This window comes from Schistocerca piceifrons, unplaced genomic scaffold (genome assembly GCF_021461385.2).
Source record: "Schistocerca piceifrons isolate TAMUIC-IGC-003096 unplaced genomic scaffold, iqSchPice1.1 HiC_scaffold_1039, whole genome shotgun sequence".
Classification (NCBI taxonomy): Eukaryota; Metazoa; Arthropoda; class Insecta; order Orthoptera; family Acrididae; genus Schistocerca; species Schistocerca piceifrons.
Genome location: NW_025726840.1, coordinates 45737 through 62750, shown reverse-complemented (window position 1 = coordinate 62750; position 17014 = coordinate 45737). Strand labels below are relative to the sequence as shown.

At 53.0% G+C, this 17014-nt stretch overlaps 54 non-coding genes across 54 annotated transcripts; 25 read left to right on the top strand and 29 right to left on the bottom strand.

Moving 5' to 3' along the window:
• Positions 1-7: 7 nt before the first annotated feature.
• On the top strand, positions 8-79 carry Trnam-cau. Its single transcript has one exon. It is a non-coding gene; the product is annotated as a tRNA-Met (tRNA).
• Positions 80-324: 245 nt separating this feature from the next.
• On the bottom strand, positions 325-396 carry Trnad-guc. The gene has a single exon. It is a non-coding gene; the product is annotated as a tRNA-Asp (tRNA).
• Positions 397-503: 107 nt separating this feature from the next.
• On the bottom strand, positions 504-575 carry Trnad-guc. Its single transcript has one exon. It is a non-coding gene; the product is annotated as a tRNA-Asp (tRNA).
• A 107-nt stretch (positions 576-682) lies between these two features.
• Positions 683-774, bottom strand: Trnai-uau. Its single transcript is given in 2 exon segments — positions 683-718; positions 737-774. It is a non-coding gene; the product is annotated as a tRNA-Ile (tRNA).
• A 378-nt stretch (positions 775-1152) lies between these two features.
• Trnar-acg lies at positions 1153-1225 on the top strand. The gene has a single exon. It is a non-coding gene; the product is annotated as a tRNA-Arg (tRNA).
• A 287-nt stretch (positions 1226-1512) lies between these two features.
• Trnam-cau lies at positions 1513-1584 on the top strand. The gene has a single exon. It is a non-coding gene; the product is annotated as a tRNA-Met (tRNA).
• A 245-nt stretch (positions 1585-1829) lies between these two features.
• Positions 1830-1901, bottom strand: Trnad-guc. Its single transcript has one exon. It is a non-coding gene; the product is annotated as a tRNA-Asp (tRNA).
• A 107-nt stretch (positions 1902-2008) lies between these two features.
• Trnai-uau lies at positions 2009-2100 on the bottom strand. Its single transcript is given in 2 exon segments — positions 2009-2044; positions 2063-2100. It is a non-coding gene; the product is annotated as a tRNA-Ile (tRNA).
• Positions 2101-2478: 378 nt separating this feature from the next.
• Positions 2479-2551, top strand: Trnar-acg. Its single transcript has one exon. It is a non-coding gene; the product is annotated as a tRNA-Arg (tRNA).
• A 287-nt stretch (positions 2552-2838) lies between these two features.
• Trnam-cau lies at positions 2839-2910 on the top strand. The gene has a single exon. It is a non-coding gene; the product is annotated as a tRNA-Met (tRNA).
• Positions 2911-3155: 245 nt separating this feature from the next.
• Trnad-guc lies at positions 3156-3227 on the bottom strand. The gene has a single exon. It is a non-coding gene; the product is annotated as a tRNA-Asp (tRNA).
• A 107-nt stretch (positions 3228-3334) lies between these two features.
• Positions 3335-3426, bottom strand: Trnai-uau. The gene is given in 2 exon segments: positions 3335-3370; positions 3389-3426. It is a non-coding gene; the product is annotated as a tRNA-Ile (tRNA).
• Positions 3427-3804: 378 nt separating this feature from the next.
• Positions 3805-3877, top strand: Trnar-acg. Its single transcript has one exon. It is a non-coding gene; the product is annotated as a tRNA-Arg (tRNA).
• A 287-nt stretch (positions 3878-4164) lies between these two features.
• Trnam-cau lies at positions 4165-4236 on the top strand. The gene has a single exon. It is a non-coding gene; the product is annotated as a tRNA-Met (tRNA).
• A 245-nt stretch (positions 4237-4481) lies between these two features.
• Trnad-guc lies at positions 4482-4553 on the bottom strand. The gene has a single exon. It is a non-coding gene; the product is annotated as a tRNA-Asp (tRNA).
• A 107-nt stretch (positions 4554-4660) lies between these two features.
• Trnad-guc lies at positions 4661-4732 on the bottom strand. Its single transcript has one exon. It is a non-coding gene; the product is annotated as a tRNA-Asp (tRNA).
• A 107-nt stretch (positions 4733-4839) lies between these two features.
• On the bottom strand, positions 4840-4931 carry Trnai-uau. The gene is given in 2 exon segments: positions 4840-4875; positions 4894-4931. It is a non-coding gene; the product is annotated as a tRNA-Ile (tRNA).
• A 378-nt stretch (positions 4932-5309) lies between these two features.
• Trnar-acg lies at positions 5310-5382 on the top strand. The gene has a single exon. It is a non-coding gene; the product is annotated as a tRNA-Arg (tRNA).
• Positions 5383-5669: 287 nt separating this feature from the next.
• Positions 5670-5741, top strand: Trnam-cau. Its single transcript has one exon. It is a non-coding gene; the product is annotated as a tRNA-Met (tRNA).
• A 245-nt stretch (positions 5742-5986) lies between these two features.
• Positions 5987-6058, bottom strand: Trnad-guc. The gene has a single exon. It is a non-coding gene; the product is annotated as a tRNA-Asp (tRNA).
• A 107-nt stretch (positions 6059-6165) lies between these two features.
• On the bottom strand, positions 6166-6237 carry Trnad-guc. The gene has a single exon. It is a non-coding gene; the product is annotated as a tRNA-Asp (tRNA).
• A 107-nt stretch (positions 6238-6344) lies between these two features.
• On the bottom strand, positions 6345-6436 carry Trnai-uau. The gene is given in 2 exon segments: positions 6345-6380; positions 6399-6436. It is a non-coding gene; the product is annotated as a tRNA-Ile (tRNA).
• A 378-nt stretch (positions 6437-6814) lies between these two features.
• Trnar-acg lies at positions 6815-6887 on the top strand. The gene has a single exon. It is a non-coding gene; the product is annotated as a tRNA-Arg (tRNA).
• Positions 6888-7174: 287 nt separating this feature from the next.
• Trnam-cau lies at positions 7175-7246 on the top strand. Its single transcript has one exon. It is a non-coding gene; the product is annotated as a tRNA-Met (tRNA).
• Positions 7247-7491: 245 nt separating this feature from the next.
• Trnad-guc lies at positions 7492-7563 on the bottom strand. Its single transcript has one exon. It is a non-coding gene; the product is annotated as a tRNA-Asp (tRNA).
• Positions 7564-7670: 107 nt separating this feature from the next.
• On the bottom strand, positions 7671-7762 carry Trnai-uau. Its single transcript is given in 2 exon segments — positions 7671-7706; positions 7725-7762. It is a non-coding gene; the product is annotated as a tRNA-Ile (tRNA).
• A 378-nt stretch (positions 7763-8140) lies between these two features.
• Trnar-acg lies at positions 8141-8213 on the top strand. Its single transcript has one exon. It is a non-coding gene; the product is annotated as a tRNA-Arg (tRNA).
• Positions 8214-8500: 287 nt separating this feature from the next.
• Trnam-cau lies at positions 8501-8572 on the top strand. Its single transcript has one exon. It is a non-coding gene; the product is annotated as a tRNA-Met (tRNA).
• Positions 8573-8817: 245 nt separating this feature from the next.
• On the bottom strand, positions 8818-8889 carry Trnad-guc. The gene has a single exon. It is a non-coding gene; the product is annotated as a tRNA-Asp (tRNA).
• Positions 8890-8996: 107 nt separating this feature from the next.
• Positions 8997-9068, bottom strand: Trnad-guc. Its single transcript has one exon. It is a non-coding gene; the product is annotated as a tRNA-Asp (tRNA).
• A 107-nt stretch (positions 9069-9175) lies between these two features.
• On the bottom strand, positions 9176-9267 carry Trnai-uau. The gene is given in 2 exon segments: positions 9176-9211; positions 9230-9267. It is a non-coding gene; the product is annotated as a tRNA-Ile (tRNA).
• Positions 9268-9645: 378 nt separating this feature from the next.
• Trnar-acg lies at positions 9646-9718 on the top strand. The gene has a single exon. It is a non-coding gene; the product is annotated as a tRNA-Arg (tRNA).
• Positions 9719-10005: 287 nt separating this feature from the next.
• Positions 10006-10077, top strand: Trnam-cau. The gene has a single exon. It is a non-coding gene; the product is annotated as a tRNA-Met (tRNA).
• A 245-nt stretch (positions 10078-10322) lies between these two features.
• On the bottom strand, positions 10323-10394 carry Trnad-guc. The gene has a single exon. It is a non-coding gene; the product is annotated as a tRNA-Asp (tRNA).
• Positions 10395-10501: 107 nt separating this feature from the next.
• Trnai-uau lies at positions 10502-10593 on the bottom strand. Its single transcript is given in 2 exon segments — positions 10502-10537; positions 10556-10593. It is a non-coding gene; the product is annotated as a tRNA-Ile (tRNA).
• A 378-nt stretch (positions 10594-10971) lies between these two features.
• Trnar-acg lies at positions 10972-11044 on the top strand. Its single transcript has one exon. It is a non-coding gene; the product is annotated as a tRNA-Arg (tRNA).
• A 287-nt stretch (positions 11045-11331) lies between these two features.
• On the top strand, positions 11332-11403 carry Trnam-cau. Its single transcript has one exon. It is a non-coding gene; the product is annotated as a tRNA-Met (tRNA).
• A 245-nt stretch (positions 11404-11648) lies between these two features.
• Positions 11649-11720, bottom strand: Trnad-guc. Its single transcript has one exon. It is a non-coding gene; the product is annotated as a tRNA-Asp (tRNA).
• A 107-nt stretch (positions 11721-11827) lies between these two features.
• Trnai-uau lies at positions 11828-11919 on the bottom strand. The gene is given in 2 exon segments: positions 11828-11863; positions 11882-11919. It is a non-coding gene; the product is annotated as a tRNA-Ile (tRNA).
• Positions 11920-12297: 378 nt separating this feature from the next.
• Positions 12298-12370, top strand: Trnar-acg. Its single transcript has one exon. It is a non-coding gene; the product is annotated as a tRNA-Arg (tRNA).
• Positions 12371-12657: 287 nt separating this feature from the next.
• Positions 12658-12729, top strand: Trnam-cau. Its single transcript has one exon. It is a non-coding gene; the product is annotated as a tRNA-Met (tRNA).
• Positions 12730-12974: 245 nt separating this feature from the next.
• Trnad-guc lies at positions 12975-13046 on the bottom strand. Its single transcript has one exon. It is a non-coding gene; the product is annotated as a tRNA-Asp (tRNA).
• Positions 13047-13153: 107 nt separating this feature from the next.
• Trnad-guc lies at positions 13154-13225 on the bottom strand. The gene has a single exon. It is a non-coding gene; the product is annotated as a tRNA-Asp (tRNA).
• A 107-nt stretch (positions 13226-13332) lies between these two features.
• Positions 13333-13424, bottom strand: Trnai-uau. The gene is given in 2 exon segments: positions 13333-13368; positions 13387-13424. It is a non-coding gene; the product is annotated as a tRNA-Ile (tRNA).
• A 378-nt stretch (positions 13425-13802) lies between these two features.
• Trnar-acg lies at positions 13803-13875 on the top strand. Its single transcript has one exon. It is a non-coding gene; the product is annotated as a tRNA-Arg (tRNA).
• A 287-nt stretch (positions 13876-14162) lies between these two features.
• On the top strand, positions 14163-14234 carry Trnam-cau. Its single transcript has one exon. It is a non-coding gene; the product is annotated as a tRNA-Met (tRNA).
• Positions 14235-14479: 245 nt separating this feature from the next.
• On the bottom strand, positions 14480-14551 carry Trnad-guc. Its single transcript has one exon. It is a non-coding gene; the product is annotated as a tRNA-Asp (tRNA).
• Positions 14552-14658: 107 nt separating this feature from the next.
• Positions 14659-14750, bottom strand: Trnai-uau. Its single transcript is given in 2 exon segments — positions 14659-14694; positions 14713-14750. It is a non-coding gene; the product is annotated as a tRNA-Ile (tRNA).
• A 378-nt stretch (positions 14751-15128) lies between these two features.
• On the top strand, positions 15129-15201 carry Trnar-acg. Its single transcript has one exon. It is a non-coding gene; the product is annotated as a tRNA-Arg (tRNA).
• A 287-nt stretch (positions 15202-15488) lies between these two features.
• On the top strand, positions 15489-15560 carry Trnam-cau. The gene has a single exon. It is a non-coding gene; the product is annotated as a tRNA-Met (tRNA).
• A 245-nt stretch (positions 15561-15805) lies between these two features.
• On the bottom strand, positions 15806-15877 carry Trnad-guc. Its single transcript has one exon. It is a non-coding gene; the product is annotated as a tRNA-Asp (tRNA).
• A 107-nt stretch (positions 15878-15984) lies between these two features.
• Trnai-uau lies at positions 15985-16076 on the bottom strand. Its single transcript is given in 2 exon segments — positions 15985-16020; positions 16039-16076. It is a non-coding gene; the product is annotated as a tRNA-Ile (tRNA).
• Positions 16077-16454: 378 nt separating this feature from the next.
• On the top strand, positions 16455-16527 carry Trnar-acg. Its single transcript has one exon. It is a non-coding gene; the product is annotated as a tRNA-Arg (tRNA).
• Positions 16528-16814: 287 nt separating this feature from the next.
• Positions 16815-16886, top strand: Trnam-cau. Its single transcript has one exon. It is a non-coding gene; the product is annotated as a tRNA-Met (tRNA).
• The last annotated feature ends 128 nt before the right edge of the window (positions 16887-17014 follow it).

Below are 17014 nucleotides of genomic sequence, written 5' to 3'. Positions count from 1 at the left end.
CCCAGGCAGCAGAGTGGCGCAGTGGAAGCGTGCTGGGCCCATAACCCAGAGGTCCGTGGATCGAAACCACGCTCTGCTAAAATTATTTCTTTTGCGGACTGTGCCGAGCTCGATTATTACGCCCACAGCGTCGGCTGGGGTGCTTTGATACAGCGTTAACAGCATACCCCGCAGTTCTGAAATGTGAAGAATGCGAGAACCACTTCCTAAGTTGTAGCATTTTTTAAGATTTTGCGCCAACTACACTCCACGATCGCAAAGTTAATGCTCTTACGACCCACATACGCGCAACACTCGAACAGGGTTGTGAGATAAAAATCGCATCTCCCCGGCGGGGAATCGAACCCCGGTCTCCCGCGTGACAGGCGGGGATACTAACCACTATACTACCGAGGATGCGCTGTAGACAGGTGCCTGTGTGCGAGAGATATGGTGCTAGTAGCCGCAAACGACCTACACTAAGTTCGGCGAGTGATAGAGCAGCAATTAAAAATCGGATGTGCCTCCCCGGCGGGGAATCGAACCCCGGTCTCCCGCGTGACAGGCGGGGATACTAACCACTATACTACCGAGGAAGACGCAGCTAGCGTCTCGAATGCACAATTATGTTACTCAAATAGCTGATACATCTCAAACCTAGCGTCCTGTTGCTGTCAGAGACAGCTGCTAAGAAATAAAAGTATGCCCCAGGTGAGGCTCGAACTCACAACCCCGGCATTGCTCACGGCTACTGCCTTATAGGTACCGTGCGCTAACCAATTGCGCCACTGGGGCTACAACAGAGTGCTTTCAGTTAGCGGTATTCACTTTGCTGCAAACCAGTGGTGGCCACAGAAACATACGATCGCCACCTGATGCCATACTGCGACTTTGGCACCTGACTACCAATGCTTCGTGCTATTCTTGTTTCATATGCTACGCTTACATGCACATCAACCGGCTCTCGTCGTCGAGAAAACGTGGGAAAACGCGCGCCTTGCCTTCTGCTACCTGTCGAACAGCGAGAGCAGATGCGTGGCAAGCTCTAAGCTCTGCAGGCGCACTGCGGCCACGCAGCTGCACGAAAGGTACCTTCCTTGGGAGCTTGCTCAGCCATGGAGAACACGTTTCTTAGCGAATTGCACTTGTCTCGTAGAAAGAAATGCTGCCACTGGCCCTGTGGCGCAACGGATAACGCGTCTGACTACGGATCAGAAGATTCCAGGTTCGAATCCTGGCAGGGTCGGCGTTTTGTTAGTTGCCGACGCGTAGCTGGGCAGTGGATTTCGTATGTCGCCGCACCGTGGAGTGCTTTGTTGCTCCTGTGCATCTCGCAGCTGCATGTCGAGTCGATCGTGGTAAATATCGCTGCCTGCAAGCGTCAGCGTAGCGTCAGTCGAGCAAAGTCGAGACAAGTCAAGCTGAGAGCTGTAGGAGATGATACGCAATTAAATACAGGCGTGTGAAAGCGACGCAGACAACACTTTCCAAGTGTCCCACGTCACGTGGCGAAGAGCCGGCGCAACCCCAGGCAGCAGAGTGGCGCAGTGGAAGCGTGCTGGGCCCATAACCCAGAGGTCCGTGGATCGAAACCACGCTCTGCTAAAATTATTTCTTTTGCGGACTGTGCCGAGCTCGATTATTACGCCCACAGCGTCGGCTGGGGTGCTTTGATACAGCGTTAACAGCATACCCCGCAGTTCTGAAATGTGAAGAATGCGAGAACCACTTCCTAAGTTGTAGCATTTTTTAAGATTTTGCGCCAACTACACTCCACGATCGCAAAGTTAATGCTCTTACGACCCACATACGCGCAACACTCGAACAGGGTTGTGAGATAAAAATCGCATCTCCCCGGCGGGGAATCGAACCCCGGTCTCCCGCGTGACAGGCGGGGATACTAACCACTATACTACCGAGGAAGACGCAGCTAGCGTCTCGAATGCACAATTATGTTACTCAAATAGCTGATACATCTCAAACCTAGCCTCCTGTTGCTGTCAGAGACAGCTGCTAAGAAATAAAAGTATGCCCCAGGTGAGGCTCGAACTCACAACCCCGGCATTGCTCACGGCTACTGCCTTATAAGTACCGTGCGCTAACCAATTGCGCCACTGGGGCTACAACAGAGTGCTTTCAGTTAGCGGTATTCACTTTGCTGCAAACCAGTGGTGGCCACAGAAACATACGATCGCCACCTGATGCCATACTGCGACTTTGGCACCTGACTACCAATGCTTCGTGCTATTCTTGTTTCATATGCTACGCTTACATGCACATCAACCGGCTCTCGTCGTCGAGAAAACGTGGGAAAACGCGCGCCTTGCCTTCTGCTACCTGTCGAACAGCGAGAGCAGATGCGTGGCAAGCTCTAAGCTCTGCAGGCGCACTGCGGCCACACAGCTGCACGAAAGGTACCTTCCTTGGGAGCTTGCTCAGCCATGGAGAACACGTTTCTTAGCGAATTGCACTTGTCTCGTAGAAAGAAATGCTGCCACTGGCCCTGTGGCGCAACGGATAACGCGTCTGACTACGGATCAGAAGATTCCAGGTTCGAATCCTGGCAGGGTCGGCGTTTTGTTAGTTGCCGACGCGTAGCTGGGCAGTGGATTTCGTATGTCGCCGCACCGTGGAGTGCTTTGTTGCTCCTGTGCATCTCGCAGCTGCATGTCGAGTCGATCGTGGTAAATATCGCTGCCTGCAAGCGTCAGCGTAGCGTCAGTCGAGCAAAGTCGAGACAAGTCAAGCTGAGAGCTGTAGGAGATGATACGCAATTAAATACAGGCGTGTGAAAGCGACGCAGACAACACTTTCCAAGTGTCCCACGTCACGTGGCGAAGAGCCGGCGCAACCCCAGGCAGCAGAGTGGCGCAGTGGAAGCGTGCTGGGCCCATAACCCAGAGGTCCGTGGATCGAAACCACGCTCTGCTAAAATTATTTCTTTTGCGGACTGTGCCGAGCTCGATTATTACGCCCACAGCGTCGGCTGGGGTGCTTTGATACAGCGTTAACAGCATACCCCGCAGTTCTGAAATGTGAAGAATGCGAGAACCACTTCCTAAGTTGTAGCATTTTTTAAGATTTTGCGCCAACTACACTCCACGATCGCAAAGTTAATGCTCTTACGACCCACATACGCGCAACACTCGAACAGGGTTGTGAGATAAAAATCGCATCTCCCCGGCGGGGAATCGAACCCCGGTCTCCCGCGTGACAGGCGGGGATACTAACCACTATACTACCGAGGAAGACGCAGCTAGCGTCTCGAATGCACAATTATGTTACTCAAATAGCTGATACATCTCAAACCTAGCCTCCTGTTGCTGTCAGAGACAGCTGCTAAGAAATAAAAGTATGCCCCAGGTGAGGCTCGAACTCACAACCCCGGCATTGCTCACGGCTACTGCCTTATAAGTACCGTGCGCTAACCAATTGCGCCACTGGGGCTACAACAGAGTGCTTTCAGTTAGCGGTATTCACTTTGCTGCAAACCAGTGGTGGCCACAGAAACATACGATCGCCACCTGATGCCATACTGCGACTTTGGCACCTGACTACCAATGCTTCGTGCTATTCTTGTTTCATATGCTACGCTTACATGCACATCAACCGGCTCTCGTCGTCGAGAAAACGTGGGAAAACGCGCGCCTTGCCTTCTGCTACCTGTCGAACAGCGAGAGCAGATGCGTGGCAAGCTCTAAGCTCTGCAGGCGCACTGCGGCCACACAGCTGCACGAAAGGTACCTTCCTTGGGAGCTTGCTCAGCCATGGAGAACACGTTTCTTAGCGAATTGCACTTGTCTCGTAGAAAGAAATGCTGCCACTGGCCCTGTGGCGCAACGGATAACGCGTCTGACTACGGATCAGAAGATTCCAGGTTCGAATCCTGGCAGGGTCGGCGTTTTGTTAGTTGCCGACGCGTAGCTGGGCAGTGGATTTCGTATGTCGCCGCACCGTGGAGTGCTTTGTTGCTCCTGTGCATCTCGCAGCTGCATGTCGAGTCGATCGTGGTAAATATCGCTGCCTGCAAGCGTCAGCGTAGCGTCAGTCGAGCAAAGTCGAGACAAGTCAAGCTGAGAGCTGTAGGAGATGATACGCAATTAAATACAGGCGTGTGAAAGCGACGCAGACAACACTTTCCAAGTGTCCCACGTCACGTGGCGAAGAGCCGGCGCAACCCCAGGCAGCAGAGTGGCGCAGTGGAAGCGTGCTGGGCCCATAACCCAGAGGTCCGTGGATCGAAACCACGCTCTGCTAAAATTATTTCTTTTGCGGACTGTGCCGAGCTCGATTATTACGCCCACAGCGTCGGCTGGGGTGCTTTGATACAGCGTTAACAGCATACCCCGCAGTTCTGAAATGTGAAGAATGCGAGAACCACTTCCTAAGTTGTAGCATTTTTTAAGATTTTGCGCCAACTACACTCCACGATCGCAAAGTTAATGCTCTTACGACCCACATACGCGCAACACTCGAACAGGGTTGTGAGATAAAAATCGCATCTCCCCGGCGGGGAATCGAACCCCGGTCTCCCGCGTGACAGGCGGGGATACTAACCACTATACTACCGAGGATGCGCTGTAGACAGGTGCCTGTGTGCGAGAGATATGGTGCTAGTAGCCGCAAACTACCTACACTAAGTTCGGCGAGTGATAGAGCAGCAATTAAAAATCGGATGTGCCTCCCCGGCGGGGAATCGAACCCCGGTCTCCCGCGTGACAGGCGGGGATACTAACCACTATACTACCGAGGAAGACGCAGCTAGCGTCTCGAATGCACAATTATGTTACTCAAATAGCTGATACATCTCAAACCTAGCGTCCTGTTGCTGTCAGAGACAGCTGCTAAGAAATAAAAGTATGCCCCAGGTGAGGCTCGAACTCACAACCCCGGCATTGCTCACGGCTACTGCCTTATAGGTACCGTGCGCTAACCAATTGCGCCACTGGGGCTACAACAGAGTGCTTTCAGTTAGCGGTATTCACTTTGCTGCAAACCAGTGGTGGCCACAGAAACATACGATCGCCACCTGATGCCATACTGCGACTTTGGCACCTGACTACCAATGCTTCGTGCTATTCTTGTTTCATATGCTACGCTTACATGCACATCAACCGGCTCTCGTCGTCGAGAAAACGTGGGAAAACGCGCGCCTTGCCTTCTGCTACCTGTCGAACAGCGAGAGCAGATGCGTGGCAAGCTCTAAGCTCTGCAGGCGCACTGCGGCCACGCAGCTGCACGAAAGGTACCTTCCTTGGGAGCTTGCTCAGCCATGGAGAACACGTTTCTTAGCGAATTGCACTTGTCTCGTAGAAAGAAATGCTGCCACTGGCCCTGTGGCGCAACGGATAACGCGTCTGACTACGGATCAGAAGATTCCAGGTTCGAATCCTGGCAGGGTCGGCGTTTTGTTAGTTGCCGACGCGTAGCTGGGCAGTGGATTTCGTATGTCGCCGCACCGTGGAGTGCTTTGTTGCTCCTGTGCATCTCGCAGCTGCATGTCGAGTCGATCGTGGTAAATATCGCTGCCTGCAAGCGTCAGCGTAGCGTCAGTCGAGCAAAGTCGAGACAAGTCAAGCTGAGAGCTGTAGGAGATGATACGCAATTAAATACAGGCGTGTGAAAGCGACGCAGACAACACTTTCCAAGTGTCCCACGTCACGTGGCGAAGAGCCGGCGCAACCCCAGGCAGCAGAGTGGCGCAGTGGAAGCGTGCTGGGCCCATAACCCAGAGGTCCGTGGATCGAAACCACGCTCTGCTAAAATTATTTCTTTTGCGGACTGTGCCGAGCTCGATTATTACGCCCACAGCGTCGGCTGGGGTGCTTTGATACAGCGTTAACAGCATACCCCGCAGTTCTGAAATGTGAAGAATGCGAGAACCACTTCCTAAGTTGTAGCATTTTTTAAGATTTTGCGCCAACTACACTCCACGATCGCAAAGTTAATGCTCTTACGACCCACATACGCGCAACACTCGAACAGGGTTGTGAGATAAAAATCGCATCTCCCCGGCGGGGAATCGAACCCCGGTCTCCCGCGTGACAGGCGGGGATACTAACCACTATACTACCGAGGATGCGCTGTAGACAGGTGCCTGTGTGCGAGAGATATGGTGCTAGTAGCCGCAAACGACCTACACTAAGTTCGGCGAGTGATAGAGCAGCAATTAAAAATCGGATGTGCCTCCCCGGCGGGGAATCGAACCCCGGTCTCCCGCGTGACAGGCGGGGATACTAACCACTATACTACCGAGGAAGACGCAGCTAGCGTCTCGAATGCACAATTATGTTACTCAAATAGCTGATACATCTCAAACCTAGCGTCCTGTTGCTGTCAGAGACAGCTGCTAAGAAATAAAAGTATGCCCCAGGTGAGGCTCGAACTCACAACCCCGGCATTGCTCACGGCTACTGCCTTATAGGTACCGTGCGCTAACCAATTGCGCCACTGGGGCTACAACAGAGTGCTTTCAGTTAGCGGTATTCACTTTGCTGCAAACCAGTGGTGGCCACAGAAACATACGATCGCCACCTGATGCCATACTGCGACTTTGGCACCTGACTACCAATGCTTCGTGCTATTCTTGTTTCATATGCTACGCTTACATGCACATCAACCGGCTCTCGTCGTCGAGAAAACGTGGGAAAACGCGCGCCTTGCCTTCTGCTACCTGTCGAACAGCGAGAGCAGATGCGTGGCAAGCTCTAAGCTCTGCAGGCGCACTGCGGCCACGCAGCTGCACGAAAGGTACCTTCCTTGGGAGCTTGCTCAGCCATGGAGAACACGTTTCTTAGCGAATTGCACTTGTCTCGTAGAAAGAAATGCTGCCACTGGCCCTGTGGCGCAACGGATAACGCGTCTGACTACGGATCAGAAGATTCCAGGTTCGAATCCTGGCAGGGTCGGCGTTTTGTTAGTTGCCGACGCGTAGCTGGGCAGTGGATTTCGTATGTCGCCGCACCGTGGAGTGCTTTGTTGCTCCTGTGCATCTCGCAGCTGCATGTCGAGTCGATCGTGGTAAATATCGCTGCCTGCAAGCGTCAGCGTAGCGTCAGTCGAGCAAAGTCGAGACAAGTCAAGCTGAGAGCTGTAGGAGATGATACGCAATTAAATACAGGCGTGTGAAAGCGACGCAGACAACACTTTCCAAGTGTCCCACGTCACGTGGCGAAGAGCCGGCGCAACCCCAGGCAGCAGAGTGGCGCAGTGGAAGCGTGCTGGGCCCATAACCCAGAGGTCCGTGGATCGAAACCACGCTCTGCTAAAATTATTTCTTTTGCGGACTGTGCCGAGCTCGATTATTACGCCCACAGCGTCGGCTGGGGTGCTTTGATACAGCGTTAACAGCATACCCCGCAGTTCTGAAATGTGAAGAATGCGAGAACCACTTCCTAAGTTGTAGCATTTTTTAAGATTTTGCGCCAACTACACTCCACGATCGCAAAGTTAATGCTCTTACGACCCACATACGCGCAACACTCGAACAGGGTTGTGAGATAAAAATCGCATCTCCCCGGCGGGGAATCGAACCCCGGTCTCCCGCGTGACAGGCGGGGATACTAACCACTATACTACCGAGGAAGACGCAGCTAGCGTCTCGAATGCACAATTATGTTACTCAAATAGCTGATACATCTCAAACCTAGCCTCCTGTTGCTGTCAGAGACAGCTGCTAAGAAATAAAAGTATGCCCCAGGTGAGGCTCGAACTCACAACCCCGGCATTGCTCACGGCTACTGCCTTATAAGTACCGTGCGCTAACCAATTGCGCCACTGGGGCTACAACAGAGTGCTTTCAGTTAGCGGTATTCACTTTGCTGCAAACCAGTGGTGGCCACAGAAACATACGATCGCCACCTGATGCCATACTGCGACTTTGGCACCTGACTACCAATGCTTCGTGCTATTCTTGTTTCATATGCTACGCTTACATGCACATCAACCGGCTCTCGTCGTCGAGAAAACGTGGGAAAACGCGCGCCTTGCCTTCTGCTACCTGTCGAACAGCGAGAGCAGATGCGTGGCAAGCTCTAAGCTCTGCAGGCGCACTGCGGCCACACAGCTGCACGAAAGGTACCTTCCTTGGGAGCTTGCTCAGCCATGGAGAACACGTTTCTTAGCGAATTGCACTTGTCTCGTAGAAAGAAATGCTGCCACTGGCCCTGTGGCGCAACGGATAACGCGTCTGACTACGGATCAGAAGATTCCAGGTTCGAATCCTGGCAGGGTCGGCGTTTTGTTAGTTGCCGACGCGTAGCTGGGCAGTGGATTTCGTATGTCGCCGCACCGTGGAGTGCTTTGTTGCTCCTGTGCATCTCGCAGCTGCATGTCGAGTCGATCGTGGTAAATATCGCTGCCTGCAAGCGTCAGCGTAGCGTCAGTCGAGCAAAGTCGAGACAAGTCAAGCTGAGAGCTGTAGGAGATGATACGCAATTAAATACAGGCGTGTGAAAGCGACGCAGACAACACTTTCCAAGTGTCCCACGTCACGTGGCGAAGAGCCGGCGCAACCCCAGGCAGCAGAGTGGCGCAGTGGAAGCGTGCTGGGCCCATAACCCAGAGGTCCGTGGATCGAAACCACGCTCTGCTAAAATTATTTCTTTTGCGGACTGTGCCGAGCTCGATTATTACGCCCACAGCGTCGGCTGGGGTGCTTTGATACAGCGTTAACAGCATACCCCGCAGTTCTGAAATGTGAAGAATGCGAGAACCACTTCCTAAGTTGTAGCATTTTTTAAGATTTTGCGCCAACTACACTCCACGATCGCAAAGTTAATGCTCTTACGACCCACATACGCGCAACACTCGAACAGGGTTGTGAGATAAAAATCGCATCTCCCCGGCGGGGAATCGAACCCCGGTCTCCCGCGTGACAGGCGGGGATACTAACCACTATACTACCGAGGATGCGCTGTAGACAGGTGCCTGTGTGCGAGAGATATGGTGCTAGTAGCCGCAAACGACCTACACTAAGTTCGGCGAGTGATAGAGCAGCAATTAAAAATCGGATGTGCCTCCCCGGCGGGGAATCGAACCCCGGTCTCCCGCGTGACAGGCGGGGATACTAACCACTATACTACCGAGGAAGACGCAGCTAGCGTCTCGAATGCACAATTATGTTACTCAAATAGCTGATACATCTCAAACCTAGCGTCCTGTTGCTGTCAGAGACAGCTGCTAAGAAATAAAAGTATGCCCCAGGTGAGGCTCGAACTCACAACCCCGGCATTGCTCACGGCTACTGCCTTATAGGTACCGTGCGCTAACCAATTGCGCCACTGGGGCTACAACAGAGTGCTTTCAGTTAGCGGTATTCACTTTGCTGCAAACCAGTGGTGGCCACAGAAACATACGATCGCCACCTGATGCCATACTGCGACTTTGGCACCTGACTACCAATGCTTCGTGCTATTCTTGTTTCATATGCTACGCTTACATGCACATCAACCGGCTCTCGTCGTCGAGAAAACGTGGGAAAACGCGCGCCTTGCCTTCTGCTACCTGTCGAACAGCGAGAGCAGATGCGTGGCAAGCTCTAAGCTCTGCAGGCGCACTGCGGCCACGCAGCTGCACGAAAGGTACCTTCCTTGGGAGCTTGCTCAGCCATGGAGAACACGTTTCTTAGCGAATTGCACTTGTCTCGTAGAAAGAAATGCTGCCACTGGCCCTGTGGCGCAACGGATAACGCGTCTGACTACGGATCAGAAGATTCCAGGTTCGAATCCTGGCAGGGTCGGCGTTTTGTTAGTTGCCGACGCGTAGCTGGGCAGTGGATTTCGTATGTCGCCGCACCGTGGAGTGCTTTGTTGCTCCTGTGCATCTCGCAGCTGCATGTCGAGTCGATAGTGGTAAATATCGCTGCCTGCAAGCGTCAGCGTAGCGTCAGTCGAGCAAAGTCGAGACAAGTCAAGCTGAGAGCTGTAGGAGATGATACGCAATTAAATACAGGCGTGTGAAAGCGACGCAGACAACACTTTCCAAGTGTCCCACGTCACGTGGCGAAGAGCCGGCGCAATCCCAGGCAGCAGAGTGGCGCAGTGGAAGCGTGCTGGGCCCATAACCCAGAGGTCCGTGGATCGAAACCACGCTCTGCTAAAATTATTTCTTTTGCGGACTGTGCCGAGCTCGATTATTACGCCCACAGCGTCGGCTGGGGTGCTTTGATACAGCGTTAACAGCATACCCCGCAGTTCTGAAATGTGAAGAATGCGAGAACCACTTCCTAAGTTGTAGCATTTTTTAAGATTTTGCGCCAACTACACTCCACGATCGCAAAGTTAATGCTCTTACGACCCACATACGCGCAACACTCGAACAGGGTTGTGAGATAAAAATCGCATCTCCCCGGCGGGGAATCGAACCCCGGTCTCCCGCGTGACAGGCGGGGATACTAACCACTATACTACCGAGGAAGACGCAGCTAGCGTCTCGAATGCACAATTATGTTACTCAAATAGCTGATACATCTCAAACCTAGCCTCCTGTTGCTGTCAGAGACAGCTGCTAAGAAATAAAAGTATGCCCCAGGTGAGGCTCGAACTCACAACCCCGGCATTGCTCACGGCTACTGCCTTATAAGTACCGTGCGCTAACCAATTGCGCCACTGGGGCTACAACAGAGTGCTTTCAGTTAGCGGTATTCACTTTGCTGCAAACCAGTGGTGGCCACAGAAACATACGATCGCCACCTGATGCCATACTGCGACTTTGGCACCTGACTACCAATGCTTCGTGCTATTCTTGTTTCATATGCTACGCTTACATGCACATCAACCGGCTCTCGTCGTCGAGAAAACGTGGGAAAACGCGCGCCTTGCCTTCTGCTACCTGTCGAACAGCGAGAGCAGATGCGTGGCAAGCTCTAAGCTCTGCAGGCGCACTGCGGCCACACAGCTGCACGAAAGGTACCTTCCTTGGGAGCTTGCTCAGCCATGGAGAACACGTTTCTTAGCGAATTGCACTTGTCTCGTAGAAAGAAATGCTGCCACTGGCCCTGTGGCGCAACGGATAACGCGTCTGACTACGGATCAGAAGATTCCAGGTTCGAATCCTGGCAGGGTCGGCGTTTTGTTAGTTGCCGACGCGTAGCTGGGCAGTGGATTTCGTATGTCGCCGCACCGTGGAGTGCTTTGTTGCTCCTGTGCATCTCGCAGCTGCATGTCGAGTCGATCGTGGTAAATATCGCTGCCTGCAAGCGTCAGCGTAGCGTCAGTCGAGCAAAGTCGAGACAAGTCAAGCTGAGAGCTGTAGGAGATGATACGCAATTAAATACAGGCGTGTGAAAGCGACGCAGACAACACTTTCCAAGTGTCCCACGTCACGTGGCGAAGAGCCGGCGCAACCCCAGGCAGCAGAGTGGCGCAGTGGAAGCGTGCTGGGCCCATAACCCAGAGGTCCGTGGATCGAAACCACGCTCTGCTAAAATTATTTCTTTTGCGGACTGTGCCGAGCTCGATTATTACGCCCACAGCGTCGGCTGGGGTGCTTTGATACAGCGTTAACAGCATACCCCGCAGTTCTGAAATGTGAAGAATGCGAGAACCACTTCCTAAGTTGTAGCATTTTTTAAGATTTTGCGCCAACTACACTCCACGATCGCAAAGTTAATGCTCTTACGACCCACATACGCGCAACACTCGAACAGGGTTGTGAGATAAAAATCGCATCTCCCCGGCGGGGAATCGAACCCCGGTCTCCCGCGTGACAGGCGGGGATACTAACCACTATACTACCGAGGAAGACGCAGCTAGCGTCTCGAATGCACAATTATGTTACTCAAATAGCTGATACATCTCAAACCTAGCCTCCTGTTGCTGTCAGAGACAGCTGCTAAGAAATAAAAGTATGCCCCAGGTGAGGCTCGAACTCACAACCCCGGCATTGCTCACGGCTACTGCCTTATAAGTACCGTGCGCTAACCAATTGCGCCACTGGGGCTACAACAGAGTGCTTTCAGTTAGCGGTATTCACTTTGCTGCAAACCAGTGGTGGCCACAGAAACATACGATCGCCACCTGATGCCATACTGCGACTTTGGCACCTGACTACCAATGCTTCGTGCTATTCTTGTTTCATATGCTACGCTTACATGCACATCAACCGGCTCTCGTCGTCGAGAAAACGTGGGAAAACGCGCGCCTTGCCTTCTGCTACCTGTCGAACAGCGAGAGCAGATGCGTGGCAAGCTCTAAGCTCTGCAGGCGCACTGCGGCCACACAGCTGCACGAAAGGTACCTTCCTTGGGAGCTTGCTCAGCCATGGAGAACACGTTTCTTAGCGAATTGCACTTGTCTCGTAGAAAGAAATGCTGCCACTGGCCCTGTGGCGCAACGGATAACGCGTCTGACTACGGATCAGAAGATTCCAGGTTCGAATCCTGGCAGGGTCGGCGTTTTGTTAGTTGCCGACGCGTAGCTGGGCAGTGGATTTCGTATGTCGCCGCACCGTGGAGTGCTTTGTTGCTCCTGTGCATCTCGCAGCTGCATGTCGAGTCGATCGTGGTAAATATCGCTGCCTGCAAGCGTCAGCGTAGCGTCAGTCGAGCAAAGTCGAGACAAGTCAAGCTGAGAGCTGTAGGAGATGATACGCAATTAAATACAGGCGTGTGAAAGCGACGCAGACAACACTTTCCAAGTGTCCCACGTCACGTGGCGAAGAGCCGGCGCAACCCCAGGCAGCAGAGTGGCGCAGTGGAAGCGTGCTGGGCCCATAACCCAGAGGTCCGTGGATCGAAACCACGCTCTGCTAAAATTATTTCTTTTGCGGACTGTGCCGAGCTCGATTATTACGCCCACAGCGTCGGCTGGGGTGCTTTGATACAGCGTTAACAGCATACCCCGCAGTTCTGAAATGTGAAGAATGCGAGAACCACTTCCTAAGTTGTAGCATTTTTTAAGATTTTGCGCCAACTACACTCCACGATCGCAAAGTTAATGCTCTTACGACCCACATACGCGCAACACTCGAACAGGGTTGTGAGATAAAAATCGCATCTCCCCGGCGGGGAATCGAACCCCGGTCTCCCGCGTGACAGGCGGGGATACTAACCACTATACTACCGAGGATGCGCTGTAGACAGGTGCCTGTGTGCGAGAGATATGGTGCTAGTAGCCGCAAACGACCTACACTAAGTTCGGCGAGTGATAGAGCAGCAATTAAAAATCGGATGTGCCTCCCCGGCGGGGAATCGAACCCCGGTCTCCCGCGTGACAGGCGGGGATACTAACCACTATACTACCGAGGAAGACGCAGCTAGCGTCTCGAATGCACAATTATGTTACTCAAATAGCTGATACATCTCAAACCTAGCGTCCTGTTGCTGTCAGAGACAGCTGCTAAGAAATAAAAGTATGCCCCAGGTGAGGCTCGAACTCACAACCCCGGCATTGCTCACGGCTACTGCCTTATAGGTACCGTGCGCTAACCAATTGCGCCACTGGGGCTACAACAGAGTGCTTTCAGTTAGCGGTATTCACTTTGCTGCAAACCAGTGGTGGCCACAGAAACATACGATCGCCACCTGATGCCATACTGCGACTTTGGCACCTGACTACCAATGCTTCGTGCTATTCTTGTTTCATATGCTACGCTTACATGCACATCAACCGGCTCTCGTCGTCGAGAAAACGTGGGAAAACGCGCGCCTTGCCTTCTGCTACCTGTCGAACAGCGAGAGCAGATGCGTGGCAAGCTCTAAGCTCTGCAGGCGCACTGCGGCCACGCAGCTGCACGAAAGGTACCTTCCTTGGGAGCTTGCTCAGCCATGGAGAACACGTTTCTTAGCGAATTGCACTTGTCTCGTAGAAAGAAATGCTGCCACTGGCCCTGTGGCGCAACGGATAACGCGTCTGACTACGGATCAGAAGATTCCAGGTTCGAATCCTGGCAGGGTCGGCGTTTTGTTAGTTGCCGACGCGTAGCTGGGCAGTGGATTTCGTATGTCGCCGCACCGTGGAGTGCTTTGTTGCTCCTGTGCATCTCGCAGCTGCATGTCGAGTCGATCGTGGTAAATATCGCTGCCTGCAAGCGTCAGCGTAGCGTCAGTCGAGCAAAGTCGAGACAAGTCAAGCTGAGAGCTGTAGGAGATGATACGCAATTAAATACAGGCGTGTGAAAGCGACGCAGACAACACTTTCCAAGTGTCCCACGTCACGTGGCGAAGAGCCGGCGCAACCCCAGGCAGCAGAGTGGCGCAGTGGAAGCGTGCTGGGCCCATAACCCAGAGGTCCGTGGATCGAAACCACGCTCTGCTAAAATTATTTCTTTTGCGGACTGTGCCGAGCTCGATTATTACGCCCACAGCGTCGGCTGGGGTGCTTTGATACAGCGTTAACAGCATACCCCGCAGTTCTGAAATGTGAAGAATGCGAGAACCACTTCCTAAGTTGTAGCATTTTTTAAGATTTTGCGCCAACTACACTCCACGATCGCAAAGTTAATGCTCTTACGACCCACATACGCGCAACACTCGAACAGGGTTGTGAGATAAAAATCGCATCTCCCCGGCGGGGAATCGAACCCCGGTCTCCCGCGTGACAGGCGGGGATACTAACCACTATACTACCGAGGAAGACGCAGCTAGCGTCTCGAATGCACAATTATGTTACTCAAATAGCTGATACATCTCAAACCTAGCCTCCTGTTGCTGTCAGAGACAGCTGCTAAGAAATAAAAGTATGCCCCAGGTGAGGCTCGAACTCACAACCCCGGCATTGCTCACGGCTACTGCCTTATAAGTACCGTGCGCTAACCAATTGCGCCACTGGGGCTACAACAGAGTGCTTTCAGTTAGCGGTATTCACTTTGCTGCAAACCAGTGGTGGCCACAGAAACATACGATCGCCACCTGATGCCATACTGCGACTTTGGCACCTGACTACCAATGCTTCGTGCTATTCTTGTTTCATATGCTACGCTTACATGCACATCAACCGGCTCTCGTCGTCGAGAAAACGTGGGAAAACGCGCGCCTTGCCTTCTGCTACCTGTCGAACAGCGAGAGCAGATGCGTGGCAAGCTCTAAGCTCTGCAGGCGCACTGCGGCCACACAGCTGCACGAAAGGTACCTTCCTTGGGAGCTTGCTCAGCCATGGAGAACACGTTTCTTAGCGAATTGCACTTGTCTCGTAGAAAGAAATGCTGCCACTGGCCCTGTGGCGCAACGGATAACGCGTCTGACTACGGATCAGAAGATTCCAGGTTCGAATCCTGGCAGGGTCGGCGTTTTGTTAGTTGCCGACGCGTAGCTGGGCAGTGGATTTCGTATGTCGCCGCACCGTGGAGTGCTTTGTTGCTCCTGTGCATCTCGCAGCTGCATGTCGAGTCGATCGTGGTAAATATCGCTGCCTGCAAGCGTCAGCGTAGCGTCAGTCGAGCAAAGTCGAGACAAGTCAAGCTGAGAGCTGTAGGAGATGATACGCAATTAAATACAGGCGTGTGAAAGCGACGCAGACAACACTTTCCAAGTGTCCCACGTCACGTGGCGAAGAGCCGGCGCAACCCCAGGCAGCAGAGTGGCGCAGTGGAAGCGTGCTGGGCCCATAACCCAGAGGTCCGTGGATCGAAACCACGCTCTGCTAAAATTATTTCTTTTGCGGACTGTGCCGAGCTCGATTATTACGCCCACAGCGTCGGCTGGGGTGCTTTGATACAGCGTTAACAGCATACCCCGCAGTTCTGAAATGTGAAGAATGCGAGAACCACTTCCTAAGTTGTAGCATTTTTTAAGATTTTGCGCCAACTACACTCCACGATCGCAAAGTTAATGCTCTTACGACCCACATACGCGCAACACTCGAACAGGGTTGTGAGATAAAAATCGCATCTCCCCGGCGGGGAATCGAACCCCGGTCTCCCGCGTGACAGGCGGGGATACTAACCACTATACTACCGAGGAAGACGCAGCTAGCGTCTCGAATGCACAATTATGTTACTCAAATAGCTGATACATCTCAAACCTAGCCTCCTGTTGCTGTCAGAGACAGCTGCTAAGAAATAAAAGTATGCCCCAGGTGAGGCTCGAACTCACAACCCCGGCATTGCTCACGGCTACTGCCTTATAAGTACCGTGCGCTAACCAATTGCGCCACTGGGGCTACAACAGAGTGCTTTCAGTTAGCGGTATTCACTTTGCTGCAAACCAGTGGTGGCCACAGAAACATACGATCGCCACCTGATGCCATACTGCGACTTTGGCACCTGACTACCAATGCTTCGTGCTATTCTTGTTTCATATGCTACGCTTACATGCACATCAACCGGCTCTCGTCGTCGAGAAAACGTGGGAAAACGCGCGCCTTGCCTTCTGCTACCTGTCGAACAGCGAGAGCAGATGCGTGGCAAGCTCTAAGCTCTGCAGGCGCACTGCGGCCACACAGCTGCACGAAAGGTACCTTCCTTGGGAGCTTGCTCAGCCATGGAGAACACGTTTCTTAGCGAATTGCACTTGTCTCGTAGAAAGAAATGCTGCCACTGGCCCTGTGGCGCAACGGATAACGCGTCTGACTACGGATCAGAAGATTCCAGGTTCGAATCCTGGCAGGGTCGGCGTTTTGTTAGTTGCCGACGCGTAGCTGGGCAGTGGATTTCGTATGTCGCCGCACCGTGGAGTGCTTTGTTGCTCCTGTGCATCTCGCAGCTGCATGTCGAGTCGATCGTGGTAAATATCGCTGCCTGCAAGCGTCAGCGTAGCGTCAGTCGAGCAAAGTCGAGACAAGTCAAGCTGAGAGCTGTAGGAGATGATACGCAATTAAATACAGGCGTGTGAAAGCGACGCAGACAACACTTTCCAAGTGTCCCACGTCACGTGGCGAAGAGCCGGCGCAACCCCAGGCAGCAGAGTGGCGCAGTGGAAGCGTGCTGGGCCCATAACCCAGAGGTCCGTGGATCGAAACCACGCTCTGCTAAAATTATTTCTTTTGCGGACTGTGCCGAGCTCGATTATTACGCCCACAGCGTCGGCTGGGGTGCTTTGATACAGCGTTAACAGCATACCCCGCAGTTCTGAAATGTGAAGAATGCGAGAACCACTTCC